The 19,155-nt window shown below is 47.0% G+C and overlaps 1 protein-coding gene across 3 annotated transcripts in view; it reads left to right on the top strand.

The window, feature by feature from the left end:
• Nucleotides 1-19,155, top strand: part of TIAM1 (TIAM Rac1 associated GEF 1) — a 455,872-nt gene that overhangs the window by 100,433 nt on the left and 336,284 nt on the right. The gene's annotated exons all lie outside the window — the stretch shown is intronic.

The following is a 19,155-nucleotide window of genomic DNA, read 5'->3' as shown; positions in this document are numbered from 1 at the left end:
GGGAGGGCTCTCTCTCGTTGCACAGAGCGGCTTTCTTGCAGCTGAGCATGGACCTTGGAGATCGGGCTCAGTGTTTATGGCACCCGGGCGCAGGTGCTCCGCGGCACGTGGGATCTTCCCGGATCAGGGGTCGAACCCGTGTCTCCTGCATTGGCAGGCAGATCCTCATCCTCTGAACCACCAGGGAAGTCTGTTCTGCAGGGTTTTACTGGCCCTGAATCCCGCTCTCCTGGCCTTTGGTGAGAAATGGCTGACCTCTCAGGGCTGGAAGGTGGGCGATCTGAGTGCGGCACAGGGAAGCGTCTGGCTTTGTTGGCAGGAAAACCTCACTCGCGGTGCCGACTGCGGGGTCTCAGAGTTGGCTTCTGCTGCCCTCTTCGCTCTCCAGGGGAGGGGGAGAGATGACAAGAAGCACCGCTTGTCTGATGCCCGCACGGTGTGTTCTCGTTTCTCACAAAACCCTGAGAGCTGAGAAGCCAAGCCCCGTGTGTCTGGTGGGCATGCTGAGGTTCAGAGAACATCAGTCACAGTTTGCACGTGGGGTGGCTGCTGTTGGAATCCCGTTCTGTTTGTCTCCAGCCGCCTTCCCATTTCACTGGTGCTGGGCTGTGCTTAGTCGCTCCGTTGCGTCCAGCTCTCTGCGACCCCGTGGACTGCAGCCCGCCAGGCTCCTCCGTCCACGGGATTCTCCAGGCAGGAATACTGGAGTGGGTTGCCATGCCCTCCTCCAGGGGAATCTTTCCAACCCAGGGATCGAACCCGGGTCTTCTGCATTGGAGGCGGATTCTTTATTGTCTGAGGCACCAGGGAAACCCTTCACTGGAGCTGGGAGCTAGCAGTCTGCCCCCACCCTGATACCCTGGTTTCACTGAAGCAGGCTCCCCCCGGTGTGGCTCCGGGGCTCAGAGACTGTAGAGCGATGGTGGCTGACGGTCTGATGGTCTGTGGGTGCTTGTTGGGGGCCCCGCGTGTTTCAAAGAGCTCCCCGTGTGCTCGTAATTCCTGTCAGCCTCACTCCCCTCTTAGCTCCTGCCGTCCCCATTTACAGATGAAGAAACTGAGGCTCAGAGTGGCTAGGGGACTGGTCCAACGCCACGTGGCCAATGACTGGGGAGATCGGGATCTGAATCCAGGTGGTCTACCCCAAGGCTTCCGTCTTGGCTCAGTGGTCAAGAACCTGCCTGCCAATGCGGGAGATGCAGGTTCGATCCTTGGGTCGGGAGAAGGTGCGAGATGCAGGTTCGATCTCTGGAGAAGGACATGGCAACCCACTCCAGTATTCTTGCCTGGAGAACCCATGGACAGAGGAACCCGGTGGACTACAGTCCATGGGGTCACAGAGAGTTGGACACGGCTGAGCAACTAACCTTTTAACATACACCCTCAGCACCTTCAGCTACCAGGGGTCCAGTGACCCTCAGATCAAAAGAGGAATGAGGAGAATTCTCACAAGTCTCTTGGGATGGGAAGGCCTACAGCAGGTCAGATCATTAATATAATGCCAAGGGGAACTTGCCTGTGGTTCAGTGGCTAAGACTCTGTGGTCCCAATGCAGGTGTCCTAGGTTCGATCCCTGGTCAGGAAACTAGATCCCACATGCCTCAACTAAGACCTGAGGCAGGCAATTAAAAAAATAATACCGAGGGTAATACCTGTAGAGAACAATCTCTGATGCCAAGCCCTGTTTGAAGCATTTTGCGCATATTAACTATTAGCTGGATGCTGTTGCTATTCCTATTGTTCAGATGAGAAAATCCACTACAGTACATGTATGTTGTGACGCTGGGAATGCTACGATACACAGCACGTCTTAGAATCAAGGATGTATGTGGCTCGTGGGCTCTGGTGGTGCCTGTATCTGACTGCTCTTCAGAGCACAGGTGCCTTCTTACGAGATGTGCCTGGTGACAAGCTGAAATGTGCAGGGCGATACTACAGCCAGTGTTTATTGAATAATCACTGTGTACCAGCGCTGAATATTCATTGGAAGGACTGATGCTGAAGCTGAAGCTCCAATACTTTGGCCAACTGATGCGAAGAGCCGACTTATTGGAAAATACCCTTGATGCTGGGAAAGATTGAGGGCAGGGGACGACAGAGGATGAGATGGTTGGATGGCATCACCGACTCAATGGACATGAGCTTGAGTAAACTCCGGGAGATGGTGAGGGACAGGGAGGCCTGGTGTGCTGCGGTCCATGGGGTCGCAAAGAGTCAGACGACTGAGCCACTGAGCAACAGCAACTGTGTGCTGTTCTAAGAAGTTTACATGAATTTTTAAAATCCTCACAAAAAGATGGGTACTCTGATCATGGTTATTCCTGATTTTTAGAGGAGGAAGCCGAGTCAGTGGGGTAATCTCACTTGCCCAGGTCACCCAGGCAGTACCTGGCAAGGCTGAGTGTTGGCTGAGGCTGTCTCTGTGCTCAGCCTCTGAGCTCAGATCCCTGGCACAGCCGGGAAAGGAAACGGATACTTACAGGCTTTGTATGGGATGGAGGCTCTGGATGCTCTCAGCTGCCCTTGCCCGAGTGATTATCACTCCCTTTAGGCACCCATCCTGTTCTGGAATCTGAAGTTGATTTTTTTTTTTATCAGTCCTTTGTATGCTTCTGTTTGTTTGCACGTGAGATCACCTCCTTAAGTCATGGAAATGGATAAGAGCTCTGATGTGAATCCTAAAACCTACCCAGAAGGCATAATACACCCTGGAAGGCATTTCCTGGGTCTAAGAGGAGTTTTCTTATTGATCCCCACAACACCTCTATGAAATTCATTGTTTTTTTTTGTTTGTTTGTTTTTGTTTTTTAATCACTCAGTTGGGTCTTGACTCTTTTGTGACCCCGTGAACTTTAGCCCACCAACCTCCTCCTTCAGGGGATTTCCCAGGCTAGGATACTGGAGTGGGTTGCCATTTCCTTTTCCAGGGGACCTTCCCCTCCCAGGGCTCAAACTTATGTCTTCTACATTGGCAGGCGGGTTCTTCACCAAGAGCCATCAGGCTTCCCTATTCTGAAGGGTAAAGGGGGAAAGTGTGTGAGGCTCAGAGAGGGTGAGCCACGTATCCTCCATCACACAGCAGGTGAGGGGCAGCGCTGGGTTCGGGGCTTGCAATACGTGTCTGTGAGGTGGGGGGCTGGCACCGCAGTGGGCATCGCCCCTGCCCAGCTCTGGGGCATCTCCTGCGGGGTCAGCTCTACTCGGCTGTTGCTTTCTTTGCTCCTGTCCTCTTGCACACATTTTGCTTCCACCCTCTCCTGGCTTCCATGCTCTGAGCTTCTCAGAACAACAGGACAAGATTTTCCATAGCCCAGACTTTTTTTTTTTTTTTTGCTATTGCTATTGCTGTTGCATCTAAGCACCTGCTGAGCTGATGAGCTTTTGAAATGTCACTTGACTGTTGGGAGGGAGCCGTGAGTGGTTCTCAGGAACACAACCATCCCAGCTGCCTCCGTGGGGCGGGTGACGGTGGGTGGAGGGGAGGTGGGGGTCCCTCCTCCAGCCCGGCCGCTCGGAGACTGTATTCTGCCCCCATAGCTGGCATGGGTGCCCGCTGTCAGCCTGGTCATTTTTCTTCTCCTGGGCGGCGGTTTCTGTGCTGTTTTTCTCTTGCAGCGTTGACTTTCCATTTTTGGGTCAATTTTGGAGAATTCAGGCTTCTCTCCTGGCTCAGATGGTATGGTAAAGAATCTGCTTGTGATGCTGGACATCTGGGTTTGATCCCTGGATCAGGAAGATCCCCTGGAGAAGGGAATGGCAACCCACTCCAGTATTCTTGTTTGGAGAATCCCATGGACAGAGGAGTCTGGTGGGCTACAGTCCATGGGGTCATGAAGAATCAGACATGACTGAGCGAGTTTCACATCACTTCAGTTTGGAGAATGTAATTAAAAATTTGACCCTTTGCTTTCTGAATTTCTCTTTTCAGAAAAAAATGTCCACATCTACAAAGTCCTGTATATAATTTCCGAGTCGTATACTCAGAGCCTCCTTGAACATATTAACATCTCACTTCCCATATACACATCATGAAATCTAGCTTAAAATTTGAGCCCCACTCCCCCCACCACCAATTGAGGGGAAATATGGACATTTAAAATTTTGATTCTCTGCCCCTCTTCTCATTTCATTGTTGTTAGTTGGAAGGAGGGCAGGAAATATTGGGTTGGCCAAAAGTTTTGTTTGGATATTGTTATGTTATGAAATGGAAAGGGAAATGGCAACCCACTCCAGTGTTCTTGCCTGGAGAATCCCAGGGATGGGGGAGCCTGGTGGGCTGCCGTCTATGCGGTCGCACAGAGTCGGACACGACTGAAGCGACTTAGCAGCAGCAGCAGCATGTTATGAGAAACGTGAATGAGGTTTTTGGCCAGCCCCATGCACGTGCCACTCAACATGGTGACAGAGAGGGTGTAATGAAGGTGTGTCAGGGTGCTGAGCAGAAGAAGGGGCAGAAAGTTCTGTGTGCTGAGAGAGGGAAGCCCTGACGCACTGCCTTCAGCGCCGTCAGATCAATGCCGTCGCTTTCCCATTGCCCTGCAGGCTGGGGAGCCCGAGATCAAAACCCCGGTGGCTTTCGTGTCTGCGTAGGGTGTGCCTCTTGGTCTGTAGCTGGCTCTCGTGTGGAGAAGGGGTGAGGGGAGGCTTCTGGTTTCTTTCATAAGGGTGCTAGTCCTACTTGTGAGGTCTCTACCCTCATAGCTAATAACCTCTCAAAGGCCTCAGCTCCTAGTACTTTGGGGATTAGGTTTCACTCTATGAATTTTGGGAGAGTGTGGTCTGTGGTGAAAGGCTGAAGGCAAGAGGAGTAGGAGGCATTAGGAGAAGGGGGTGGCAGAGGATGAGATGGTTAGATAGCATCACCGACTCAGTGGACATGACTGAGCAAACTCCGGGAGACAGTGAAGGACAGAGGAGCCTGGAGGGCTATATAGTCCATGGGGTTGCAAAGATGGGCATGACTGAGCAACTGAATAACAACAGCAAAAAGTTTGTGGTGCCCTCTAAGCAAGGATATCCTTGCAAGGATATCTAAGCAAGGATATCCTCTAAGCAAGGATAGAAGGAGACGGTCACCGGGAGAAGCTGTGACCTGTGCGGGGAGACCTCCAGGTGACCTGCAGGGAAGACACCAGGGGATGAATGCCCCTTCCTCCCTTTCCTCTGCCTACTCTCCTGGCGTCTCCTGGCACCTCCCAAGGGGCCAGAGGGCCCGGGAGCCTGGGTGATGCATGTCGTCGAGGTCACCCAGGGCTTCCCTGGTGGCTCAGATGGTAAAGAATCTGCTCGCAATGCAGGAGACCCGGGTTCGATCCCTGGGTTGGGAAGATTTGGAGAAGAGAATGGCAACCCACTCCCATATTCTTGCCTGAAAAGTCCCCTAGACAGAGGAGCCTGGTGGGTGATGGTCCACGGGGTCGCAGAGAGCCGGACATGACTGAATGACTAACGCTTTCACCTCGCTTTACTCTTAGGACACAGACTGAGTGGAAGAAGATGGGGAGAAATACAAAGGGTAACCAGAGAATATGTAGTTTGTTGCCCTTCAGATTTTTTTTTTTAAATAAGAGTATGATGGCTTTACAAGATTGTCAGCTTCTGCTGTAGAACTGAATGAATAAGCTGTATGTGTACATGTATACTCTGCCTCTTGGACCTCCTGCCCACCCCCACCCTTACCCCACTCATCTAGGTCATCACAGAGCACCCCGTGCCTTATAGCGGGTTCCCACTAGCCGTCTGTTTTACACCTGGTGAATAACGTATCCTGTAGATGGTACTCTCAGGAGAGCAGGAGGCAGCCCTGTCATCCATAAACACTCCCCCTGGGGACTGGGCATCGTGGAAAATTGCTGAGCCCGTGCTGTGGAGGTTGTGTAATCCTGTTAGGGATTGGAAGCTCCCTGCTCTTTTCAGATGCTTTGAAATCCAGTCATTTATTTTTTTTCCTCTATTTTATTTGTATGCCTGTTATTACGGAGAGTGAGTGAGTGCTCAGTCGTATCTGACTCTTTGCAACCCCATGGACTGTAGCCCTCAAGGCCGCTTTAAAAGGCTTCATTTAGCCTCATGATGATGAAGCTGTCTGCTTCAGCGTCACAGAGCATTGCCTATCAATTACTCACATGGCATTATTTTCGAAGGTAGTTTCCCCCATCTTAAGGTAGCTTGATGTATAGAAATGAACATTTGTGGATTTTACAATCAGAAGATTATATGAGGAAGAAATCGCGAAATTAAGCAGTGTTATGCATTGTTACGAGGCTGTGGGTGTAAGTGAGATCACCAAGCTGGGATCTGGGCGGTCTGGGATTGAGGAGCAGACTTAGGTTCCTCTGAGTTCCATTTTTGTCTGGATCTGGACCTGGGTCCCTGTGCTGTCTTTTGTCTGCCAGCCCCACTTTAGCAAGAATCTGAAGTCAGTCTAGGAAGGAACGTGGCCCCCTGCCCCCTTGGGATGCGATCATCCTCAATATCTGGTCACCCAGGGCTGCCTTCAGCAAAAATCCTGTGGCTTGTTTGTTTAATGGGAATCTCCCTACCTGGATGTCTCCTCTTAGTAATTTTCTGACTACTGACCACCTCACTCTGTTTGTCTGCTGTGAATCCTCAGCTGTCTTTGCTACATTCCGAGTTGAACCTCATCTCTCTCCTATTTTGCAATAGCTCTGAAAAAAGTCTTTCTTACCATTTTAACAAGCATCAGAGTAATTTTTTTTTCTTAAACTTACCCACCAGAAACCCTTGAAATGGCTCTGGATCATCTCAAGGACCTCTGGTCCAATCTCAGCCAGTGTCGAGAACCACATGGAGCTCACTTTGAGGGGTTCAGCATCTCTGGACCGCAATCCAGGAGCCCCATTCACTCCCTTGGGGTCTGGGTTTCATTGTTGAGAAGCTCTGTCTCCATGTCAAGCTCAAAGTCTGTCTTCACTTTTACTCATTGACCACAATTCTGCCTTTTTGTAAAACCTGATCTCTTCATTAAGTGAATAGTTCAGCTTCTTAAATTTGCCCATCTTAATGAAGGTAGTTTTAAGCAGCGTCTGCATTGCCCTTCTTGCTGTCTTCAGCAGGACTCCGAGCCTGCTTGAAGCTGTGCTGCCAGCCCTGGGATGTGGCTCCTTGTAGAAGGCTGCGTCAGGCGGACGCCCTGGGGTTTCACTCTGTGTGGACTCTGTCTTTCTCTTATGAACTCTTGGGCTTCCCTGCTTCTTCTCCTGTAAGTCTCTTGTTTCTTCTCTTTGGAGTTAGCTCTTTCTGATGCCTTGTTTGATACAATTTTATAAATGATGTGCTTCTTTTTCTTTCAGGGAGTAAAGTGCATGGGCTTTGTGAAAGCTCTTTATCACTCAGAAGTCTTTTTTTTTTTTTTTTTAAATTTCCAGATTGATGGCTGCTTTCCAGATGTTAACATTATCAGAAGCCTGACCTTCACATGGTATATATGCTCTGAAGGACCTTCTAGGTCCATCAAGGGTATATAAATACATTAGCCTTTTAAGTTTATCTGTCATTTAGCCCTAAGTCTGCCTCTAGTATTTATTGATTTTCACCCTCTTTTCTTTCTGCATCACCCCATTCATGGGTATATTTGTAAAGCAGTGACTTCTGCAGGATCAAAACAACCAGAATTATTTTTGTGAAAGAAGAATTTTAGGATGAGGATTTAAAAGGAAAATCAGATTTATTTATAGATATTTCAATTTGACTCTCTGAAAAGATAGGCATTCGTTTTGTTAAAACAGCAACACAATACTATATTACAGATAAAAAATGAACAGTGACTCATTTCTTAATATCACTGAATATTCATGTTCAGATTTCTCTGATTGTCCAAGAAATATCTTTTCACAGTTAGTTAAAAATACCGTCGAGGCACCAAGGGATTTATACCAAGCCCACGGAGTGCGTCTGGTTGATGCCCCTAAATCTCTCTCTTTGGCTGTGCTGGGTCTTCACTGCGGGACGTGTGTCTCTAGCTGTGCTGAGCCAGCTTAGTTGCTCCAAGGCACATGGGATCTTGGTTCCTTGACCGAGGATCAAACCGTTGTCCCCTCCACTGGAATGTGAATTCTTAACCACTGGACCACGAGGGAAGTCCTTGAAGTCTCTTTTAACACACAGGTTTTGTGTCCCTCTCTTGTGATATGTTTGGTCAAAGCAGCTGGATCTTTTGAGTCTTTTGAATCTGGATCTCTGTGGTTTCCTACAGTACAGATTTTATTGCCACTCTCCTGGTGTTGTCATTTAACATGGTTCATTGTCCCTAAAGTGACCTGTAAACTAAGGGCTTGCTCAGATTTAGGTTCAGATTTTGCGTCCAGAATATTTTGTATATGATAACGTAACATATGGAGAAGACAATGGCACCCCACTCCGTTACTCTTGCCTGGAAAATCCCATGGACAGAGGAGCCTGGTAGGCTGCCATCCATGGGGTTGCGAAGAGTCGGACACGACTGAGCGACCTTCACTCTCACTTTTCACTTTCCTGCATTGGAGAAGGAAATGGCAACCCACTCCAGTGTTCTTGCCTGGAGAATCCCAGGGATGGGGGAGCCTGGTGGGCTGCCGTCTATGGGGTCGCACAGAGTCGGACATGACTGAAGTGACTTAGCAGCAACTTAGCAGCAGTGTAACATATTCTGTCACCCAGTTTGGAAGACCAGCCGTATAGTAGGGTAGAAGCTGGTTCTGTGAGGGGGAAACTCTTGTAGCTTGAGAACAAAGGTTACTTAGAGATTCCTACCTCGGGTATCAAGATTTGAATTTGGTCTTGAAGAATGCTCCTGACTATGAGGGGCTATGCTTAATGTCTTGGTGGGTAGTTTTAGATCTGCCTGCTGTCTTTGATTATTCCTGCCATTTCTTTCTTTCTTTTTTTAAAAAAAAAATTTATTTTCTTTCTTTATTTGATTACACCATGTCTTAGTTGTGCAGCATGCGGGATCTTCAGCTGCGCCGTAGGAACTCATTTGTGGCACGTGAGATCTCGTTCCCTGACCAAGGATGGAACCCAGGCCCCCTGCACTGGGAGTGTGAGGTCTTAGCCACAACCACCAGGGAAGTCCATTCCTGCCATTTCTTACAAGCCTGTCTTAAGCGTGCTCCGCCTCACCCCTCTTTCTTAGCACAATGAGGACGAGAACAGGAGTAGGTGAAATCACAGCCCACGATTCTGTTTTTGTAAATAAATTTCACAGCCATGCCTGCTTTTTAATGTATTGTTGGTGTTTGCTCTAGTGCTGTACCAGCAGAGTTGGGTAATTGCCTGAACAAAGGCCCTTTACAGAAAGAAAGTTTGCTGACCTCTGGGCTGGAAGGAAAGCAGAGGATAAGGCTTTAGCCTATAGATCAAACAAAAATAATTCCCCATCACTGAAGTGTCACTCAGCCTTAGTACCTGTGAATGTGAAATTCCACGACTCACAGATTGTAAGTTGTTGAAATAATTTTATTTTTCTTTGTTCATTTTTCTAACCGTTAGATGACATCATCCTTCTACTTACTTGGAAATCTAATTCAACATGGGTGGGTTCACATTAAAGAATGGTGTCATTTTACTGGGCAGATAACTGATTATTAATAATCTCCACATTCAGCATTTGACTCTTGATTTGTTATGCTTTCTTCTGTAGCTAGTATAAAGCTTTCTCTCCTACCAGTGTCCTCTTTTGTGGTTTGTTCTGCCTTTGTATGAGGAAGAATTCTGTATCCTTTCAGCAAATGTCTCATGTTAAAAGTTTTCAAAGTAAGTAGACTTGCATTTTTTTCCCTTAAATGGAACTCAGCTAGTTTTATCTAAGCTATTCCTTTTTTTTTCACTATTATAAAAGTTTATTTAACAAAAAAGTTCAGTAAGAATGTCCACGACCCAATTTTTACCATAGTGAAATATGGAGAGATGACGCATGAAAGTGATTCGCTGGTAAACACAGCCTTTGTCGTTACCCATTCCAGGGCTTCGAACATGAAGGTTCTGTTTCCTTATATTACCACCAGTCAGTATTGTTCTGTTGCTCACTATTTGCCGTCTCCACACAGTCATCTATCAGAAGATTCACGAAGGGATCAAATCCTCATGATATTCCTTGGACATGTCTGCCACCACTTAATTTCACTGATCACTTCTTGTCCCTAAATTTCTTCAAGTCAGGAGGGTGAGCTTTGCTCATGTTGTCCACTAAGAGAGCGCAAAGTTGCCTCCCTAAGCTCTTCCTTCTGTGTGTTGGCTATATTGTATGCTATGTTATTATGGATGGCTTTGAAATTCTTTGTGTGAAAAGAAAAAGGAAATAGATATAAAATATAAAGGACTTTTTTTTCCTTCATTGCATCTTAATGTATTAAAAACCAGAGTGTAATTATTAAAAACGAAGAAGGAAAGAATTAAAACAATAAAATTGCTTAGCATAACTCCTGTTTCATAATACATTTGGAAATAATTGGTATCATAATGTGTAATTAACAATCCTCCTTTGAAGTGTGAAGCTTAAGCTTGGGTGGGCAGGGTACCTTTTAGGAAGTGGTGATATCTGAATTTGTTCCTACAATAGCACTTCTGAATCTGCGCAGAGATTGTAGCATCTTGCCTGCCTTACTAAGTGCTGTGTGTGTGTGTGTGTGTGTGTGTGTGTGTGTGTCTGTGTGTGTGTGGCAGAGAGAGATACTTACTGGAGGAAGGGTTAGGACAGAGAGGCCTTTAATGCTTTACCATAAGCCTACTACTGCCGTGTTGATTAGGGAAGAGAGGAGAGAGAAACTCTTTAATATGGGCTGTGGCTTTAGCTCAGATCACAGGATACTTTCCTGGGGAGTTGATACAGACCAGGTAGTGGACCTGCCAGGTGGCAGGTTAGCCTGGGGTTTATGCTTCAATCAGGCTGACAACCCTCCTGAGCTTTTCTAGACCCATCCCCTAATCTGGCCCCGAGGATCTTATTGCTGAGATGGCCAGAGCTGATGAGTCCAAGAAGAAGCACCACCAGGAAAAAGAGGGGAAGGGGTTGGACTCCCAGACTCAGAGCCTAAACCTCAGTTTCCCTGTGGCCGGGCAATTAGCTCTCTGAGGATTGGGAGACGAGATCATACAAGGACTAAAGTGAGGGCGCTGGGAGAGAACATTCCAGGCAGACCTGAGCTTTTTAAATTAAATTAAATAAATTATTTTTATTGAAGTACAATTGATTTACAGTGTTTTGCCAATCCCTGCTCTAGGGCAAAGTGTCCAGCACAATGACTCAGCTATACACAAACAGACGTTCTTTTTTTAAAATATTCTTTTCTATGGTGGTTTATCACAGGATATTGACTGGAGTGCTCTGTGCTGTCTGAGAGGAACGCCCTTGCTGTTTATCCATCTTGTATGTAATTTTATATCTGCTGATCCCAGATGGATGTGAGAGTTGAACCATAAAGAAGGCTGAGCATCAAAGAATTGATGTTTTCAAATTATGGTGTTGGAGAAGACTCTTGAGAGTCCCTTGGACTGCAAGGAGATCCAACCAGTCCATCCGAAAGGAAGTCAGTCCTGAATATTCATTGGAAGGACTGATGTTGAAGCTGAAAGTCCAATACTTTGGCCACCTGATGCAAAGAGCTGACTCATTGGAAAAGACCCTGATGCTGGGAAAGATTGAAGGCAGGAGGAGAAGGGGACGACAGAGGATGAGATGGTTGGATGGCATCACCGACTCAGTGGGCATGAGTTTGAGCAAGCTCCAGGGGATGGTGAAGGGCAGGAAAGCCTGGGGTGCTGTTGTCCATGGGGCCGCAGAGTTGGACACAACTTAGGGACTGAAGAGCAGCAACAATCCCCAACCCCCACCCCAGTCCCCCTTGGCAACTACCAGTCTGCTCTCTGCTAGACCTGAGCTTTTGTTTGCTCCTCCTTTGGTTCAAGCATCCCTTGTCCCGGACCCGCCAGATCCAGGCTTCTTCTCAGAGCAGTGGTGGTGGTGGGTGCTGTTCACCGCCCTTGGTGCTGAATACCTGAGGCCCAGCTTGTTGGGGGAGGTTAAGGTGTTAAAGAGCTTGAGGTCAGAACAGTCACAGCAGAGCTCATCTTTTCGAAGAGTTACCTTGGAGGTGTGGGTCTGAGAGGCCAGGACTGCCCAGTATACTCACTTTGAAGGAGACTCCTGCCGTTCAGAAATGTGGGGCTTCACTGGTGGCTCAGATGGTAAAGCGTCTGCCCGCAATGCGGGAGACCCGGGTTCGATCCCTGGGTCGGGAAGATCCCCTGGAGAAGAAAATGGCAACCCACTCTTAGTACTCTTGCCTAGAAAATTCCACGGATGCAGGAGCCTGGTAGGCTGCAGTCCATGGGGTCGTAAAGAGCTGGACACGACTGAGCAACTTCGCTGGTTCACTGGTTTTTGAAAATAGCTTTTACAGTCTGGAGTGTATTCTTTGGAATATCTTCATCAATAGCTCTTTTTTCCTCTATTTGGATGGCTTTAGTTTTCATTAAAATTCTTTCTTAAAAAGTGCTTTTCTTAGTAAAAAAAAATTTTTTTTTCTAGTAAAGATTCAAATATCACCTTCCTGAGCAAGCCTCCCTGAGAATTGAATATGAAATAGCAGCCCTCGTTACACGTTCTGCCCATCCCATCAGCAACCCCTGTCTCACTCACTGCTCTGGTCTCATGATAGAATGAAGGCCCTCACAGTTTTCTCATTCACTGGCCTGTTCCTTGCCTGCCCTTCCCAAGGTCGCCAGTGGCCCGTGACCTCAGTGAGAGGCTGCCATACCCCTCATTCAGAGACGAGTCTGCTATGCAGGGGAAATTCTTCAGGTGGAGAGTATATTATAAATAGTTTTCCAAGGCGACTACATTGAGGGAATAATTGAGATTCAGAAAGATGTGTTCTGACCTATCTCAGTGACCAAACTAAACCAAGACCGTTTCCTTATCCAATCTTAGAAAAAAGAAAATTAAAAACTACTTACCTGGCTGCACTGGCTCTTAGTTGGGGGACAAGGGATCTAGTTCTTTGACCAGGGATCTAAACCCGGAGCCCCTGTACTGGGAGCGAGGATTCTTAGCTGCTGGACCACCAGGGAAATCCCTCCGTATCAGATCTTGTGTGTTGGTGTGATCTGCAGTATGGAGGCTTAGATAGGGTGCAGGTTGTCTCATCTAACCGTGGTTTGAGAGCTTCCCAGGTGGCGCTAGTGGTAGAGAACCTGCCTGCCAATGCACAAGACATAAGAGACGCAAGAGACGCAGGTTCGGTCCCTGGGTCAGGAAGATGCCCTGGGGGAGGGCAGGGCAACTCACTCCAGTATTCTTGGTGGAGAATTCCATGGACAGAGGAGCCTGGAGGTCTACCGTCCATGATGTCAAAGAGTCAGACACGACTGAGCGACTTAGCACACAGCACACTCTGCCTCCCCTCTCTCTACCCGCCTCCTCCCAGCGCAGCTTCACTTGTGTAACAAGAAGGGTCCCTCGGTCAGTGTCTGTCTACCTCAGGACTGCAGACACTATGGGCTGAACGCGTCCTTGTGAGGCAGGCTGTCCTGAGCTTTGCAGGATGCTTAGAAGCATCCTCGGCCTCTGCCCAGTAGAGACCACCTGTGACAACCCACGTGGCTCCAGACTTTGCCAAAGTTTCCTGGGGAAGCTGAGTAAGATTGCCCAGGTTGAGAACCATGGGTCTAGTGATACACTCTTATACCCGAGACTCTACCGTTAATTTCTTACTCCATCCTGTATCATTTGTTGGTTCGGTTCAGTTCAGTTCAGTTCAGTCGCTCAGTCGTGTCCGACTCTTAGTGACCGCATGGACTGCAGCACGCCAGGCCTCCCTGTCCATCACCAACTCCTGGAGTTTACTCAAACTCATGTCCATCAAGTCGGTGATGCCATCCAACCACCTCATCCTCTGTCATCCCCTTCTATACCTGCCTTCACTTTTTCCCAGCATCAGGGTCTTTTCCAATGGGTCGGTTCTTCCCATCAGGTGGCCAACGTATTGGAGTTTCAGCTTCAGCATCACACCCAGGACTGATTTCCTTTAGGATGGACTGGTTGGATCTCCTTGCAGTCTAAGGGACTCTCTAGAGTCCTCTCCCAACACCACAGTTCAAAAGCATCAATTCTTCTGCGCTCAGCTTTCTTTATGGTCCAACTCTCACATCCATACATGACCACTGGAAAAACCATAGCCTTGAATAGACGGACCTTTGTCAGTTACTATGGATCAAATTTGCTAATGTGTAAGAAAGTGCTTTGAGGAAGTGGCACGTTGTTCAGATGTGGGTTATGTCGATGACTGAAGTTTAGTTTTGTTATCCATGTTAGTGGTCTCAGTTTCTTTGTCACCATTGTCCCTGGTTTTTCTCTTTTCCCCTAGTTTTCCCCATTGTCACTGGTGAAACAGTCTCCTCCACCACCTGCTCGCTCCACCCTTTCCCCACCCAAGGAGGTTGTCATCCTTTGCTAATGCATTGTGTGAGTACCAAAGAGCACAGTCTTGGCTGGTAGGAATCTTGGAGGATCTTTGGGCAGTGAACATCCAATTAATGTCAACATCATCATTTCATCATTATCATCTTATTTATTTCAATTATTCTAAAGGTGGAGAAACTGAAGCCCAGGAGGGACTGCGATTCACCTAAGTTGTGGTTAGCGCCAGAGCCATGACCATATGGGTGTTTCTGGGGAATTTTCTTACACTTTGGTTTTCTGTGTGGTTGATGCTGTGATTGGCAGAGTTCTCTAGGGGCACTTATCTCTCCTGTGAGCTCCCTCCTGGAGCCTGAACATAAAGTGTGTCTGTCCTAGGCTGGTCAGAGAACTTGGTAGGGAGCCCTGGTTAGATCCCTGGTCAGATCCCGCACCAAATAAATAAATTTTAACAAGTGATCCAGTAGAAAAATGGTACTGAAGAATTTATTTACAGGGCAGCAATGCAGAAACAGACATAGAGAATAGACTTATGGGCATGGGGAGAGGGGAGGAGAGGGTGAGATGTATGGAAAGATTAACATGGAAACTTACATCACCATCTGTAAAATAGAGAGCCAATGAAATTTGCTGTGTGGCTCAGGAAACTCAAACAGGGACTCTGTATCTACCTAGAGGGGTGGAGTGGGGAGGGAGAGGATATATGTATACCTGTGCCTGATTCATGTCGAGGTTTGACAGAAGACAACAAAATTCTGTAAAGCAATTATCCTTCAGTTAAAAAAAAGTGATCCAGGAGGAAATTACGGGGTGGAGGTCAGAGAAAGTGCGGACAGAGGAGTGTTTTAAACTGTGTAGCCATTGAATGGAAATGGGGAAATGGTGAGAAAAAACAGCATGAAGGAAACAAAAAGAGGAAGAGAAGGGGAATTCTTGATGAAGGAACCAAAGAATTCAGTCAGCCCACTGCAGTGTGTGGATCCTGCTTGTATGTTGATTTTAATGGACTAACTGTGTGTGTGTGTGTGTGTGTGTGTGTGTGTGTAAATAGGATTGAATAGTTCAATTGGATTATGGGTCCATGGGGATGATGTCCTCATAAGACAACTTTCCATAGTAAGCTAAATGGCAGGTTGATCGATTTCAGTAAACTATTAACTTCTTTGCAGTGCCAAAACTATAAAGAGCACGAGCCATGTGTTAATTTGAAAATCTTACTTCAGGAGTGTCTTCTGAGCCCAGCAGGCGCGCTCTCGTTTGCAGGGCTTGGGAAGGGGCGCTGGGGGGAGCTGTCTTCAGCAGTTGGGCGGGCAGGCTGCCTTCCTGTGGGCACTTGGCAGCTAGTCTCCACCCCAGCACCCCTTCCCACAGCCTTGGCCCAGGTCCCCTCTGCCAGCAGCGACCCTGCCCCTGGGGAGCTGTGGAAACCCAAGGGCCTTCCTCCCTGATTGTCCCTCAATCCCTCTGCTCCCTCCCAGAAATGGTCTGTGGACCAGCTTATTTTTTTTCCCCATGTGCATTTCACTATTAAAATATTATGTAACTAATATATGTTCTTGGTAAAAGCCACGGGGAGTGTTAATAAAAATGAATGTTCCTGTCCTTCACTCTTTCCCCTTTCATTAATTTCATCGCCTTTTCCAGAAATGTATAAATATGTATATGCTTCTTTGGGACTTTTTATTTTGTACTGGGGTATTGCTGATTAACAGTGTTGTGATAGCTTCAGGGAAACAGTGAAGGGACCCAGCCGTACGTATTCATGTATCCATTCTCCCCGATACCCTCCCTCCCATCCAGGCTGCCGTATAACATTGAACAGAGTTGCATGTGCTATACAATAGGTCCTTGTTGGTTATCCATTTTAAATATAGCAGCGTGTACATGACCTTCCCACGCTCCCTAACTGTCTGTTCACCCTGGCAACCATAAGTTCATTTTCCAAGTCTGGGAGTCTCTTTCTATTTTCTAACTAAGTTTATCTGCAGAAATACATAAATATTTATAATAAAATGATGAGGATCCTTCTGGTCTTTTTGGATTATTACCACCATGTTAGAATTTTATCTCTTTAATTTTTAATAATGCAAAAAATTTTTTAAGCAGTCTCAGAAAGTTGGGAGTGTAGCCTGGAATAATTGTATTTCCTCCACCCCACCTGACAATCAATTTTTTTTTTTTTGGGCTCTTGTTCTCATAATGTCCTTTATAAGGCAAAGCATCTAATTCCAAATGAGATGTTGCATTTAGTTGTCATGTTTCTGAGTGCGTGTTATGAGCTGTGTCTTGTTCTAAACTCTGGAAATGCATCAGCAAAAAGTATAGACGAAAATCTGTCTTTTTGGAGCTTCTAACAGGGGAGACAGAAAATAAACGTAACAAACACTAAATCTTATAGAATGGTAGAAGGAGATAAACGCTATAGGTAAAAGCAGGGTGCAATGTCATTGGGGTGTCATTTAAAATACATTGGTCAGAACTTGTTTGATGAGAAGGGGCTTTTGGACAAACACTGAAAGGAAGTGTGTATATCAAGGAAGAACGTTCTGGAAGAAATAATAAGAGCCAGTGCCAAGGCTTTGATGAGGGAGTATCCCCGTGTGTCTGAGCAACGAGGCCGGGGGGCCAGATCATTCAGTCTTTGTAGGCCAGTTAATTCCCCCCTCCTTTTTTTTTGAGCTGACCCCTTTTTAAAGAAATATTTTTCATAGATCAGTTTATTTAGAATTACAAATATTAAGAATAAAAAATTTATGCATTTCTTAATTAACATAACAGTTTAGCTAAATATAAACTCTGCACTAAAGTTCTGCAGTGCCACAGGATGAGCAAAAAATAGGGAAGCATTTTTAAGCTCTCCAAAAATTTCAAATGGAGAGTAATCTTGTTTCAGTTTTATTATATCGATACATTAGCATATACAAAGTTTCATTTTATGAGACATCTAAAAGAATCAAAGCCACTTCTACAGCTATATTTTAAACTCTAAATCTGAGAGCCATTTATTATACTTGGACTTTGTAATATTCTAAATTAAAACCCAGAAACTCCAAGTGCACACTTTATGGAAATGTCTGCATTCTGCTACCGCTCTTTCACTTGATGACTTTTCCTTGGTCCCCCCTTTTCTTACATGTCTTGACGTTCCCCATCGAAGTTCTGCTGTCCTGAGGAGTGTGGAGTGAGATTTTGGACTATGCTTTTGTGCATCCTCCTGTCTGACTGCTCTCACTTGCCCCTGGTCCATCCTCTTTCCCCTCCTTGCTTGCTGCTTTGCCTTTTGCTTCGCCTTCCTCAGCACTTTCTGCCTTTGAGAACTTAATCCACCCGCCCTCTCCTAGTGGTGCTTACCCTGGAGCAGGTATTATTCTAAGTGCTGAACAGTTATTAATATTCAATCATAGGTAGCAACCTTGGGTGATAGGTTCTCATTTCTTTTTTAAACTTTATGAATGAGGAAATTGAAGTACAGAGCAAATACATAAATCCCACAGCTAGGAAGCGCTGGGGCTCAGCCCCAGGCCATTTGCTACGAGCGTGTGGGCGCTTATTCCTCTGTGTGATGGACTTATGTCCACACCTGATCCCTCAACTGAGCTTCAGCCCAGTTGCTCCAGTTTCTGGGGGATTCACAACAAAACCCCACAAATTTAGGGTCTTCACACACTCTTGTGTTCTCACAGTCCTGTGAGTCAGGAGTCTGGGCGCACTTGAGTGGGTCTCACAAGGCTATTCCCTGGTAGCTCAGATGGTAAAGAGTCTGCCTGCAATGCATGAGACCTGGGTTCGATCCCTGGGTTGGGAAAATCCCTTGGAGAAGGGAATTGCTACCCACTCCAGTACTCTGGCCTGGAAAATTCCATGGATGGAAGAGCCTGGTAGGCTACAGTCCACGGGATTGCAGAGTCGGACATGACTGAGCAGCTTCTCTGGTTCCAGTATTCTTGCCTGGAGAATCCCATGGACAGGGAAGAAACTGCTCTTCCCTGTGGTGCAGAATTCTTTCATTTCCTCCCAGTTGTGGGATGGAGCAGCCTGCATTGCTACGGACATCAGCTGGAGGTCACTTAGTGCCCAGGGTTCCTCTGGTCCCACCATGTGGCCCCCTCCACAGCCCGTTCGGAACTTTGAGAGCTTCTTTCCAAAGTCCCAGCCTGCTAAGGTGGACTTCTTCGTGATGAGCTGTGGTCAGTGGGGGGCATCCCAGCGCTTTGCCCTGATATCCCATTGGTCAAAGTCCAGCTACAGGCCCCGCGCACAGTGGAGGGGAGGGGCTGCCCCGGGGTGAAGGTGTTTGGGCCTCTGGGATGTGCCCTCCATAGCATGACTTACTGATGTGGAAAGTTCTCCCCGAAGCCAGAACTCACCGTCTTGCCTCTTCCAACTTCCTGGTAGCTGTTAGTGTGGGCACTAGTCTTCCAGCCACCAGATTTTTCAGTCTGTGTTAACACTGACACCTCTCTTTCTCTGTCCTTTTCATTGCACTTATTTCACATTTCACCTTTTGCTTTTTAAGTCCTCTCCAATTCTCTTTGAAATGTCCTTGAAACCTGTCTCCCTAAACACGGACTCGAATCTCTCTCTGTGTGTCTGTGATACACACACACACACACACACACACACACACACAGACTCTGGTATCTCATTTCTCCTAGAGTCTGGTGTGTGCCTAATTGTCCAACCTGTCCTGAAGAGCAAGTTGCTTCACTATCTCGTTCTCGCCCTGGGGTTCAGAGCGT

This window comes from Odocoileus virginianus, chromosome 25 (assembly GCF_023699985.2).
Source record: "Odocoileus virginianus isolate 20LAN1187 ecotype Illinois chromosome 25, Ovbor_1.2, whole genome shotgun sequence".
Taxonomy (NCBI): Eukaryota; Metazoa; Chordata; class Mammalia; order Artiodactyla; family Cervidae; genus Odocoileus; species Odocoileus virginianus.
The sequence above is the reverse complement of the archived record's forward strand: the minus strand, read 5'-3'. Positions and strand labels throughout refer to the sequence as shown.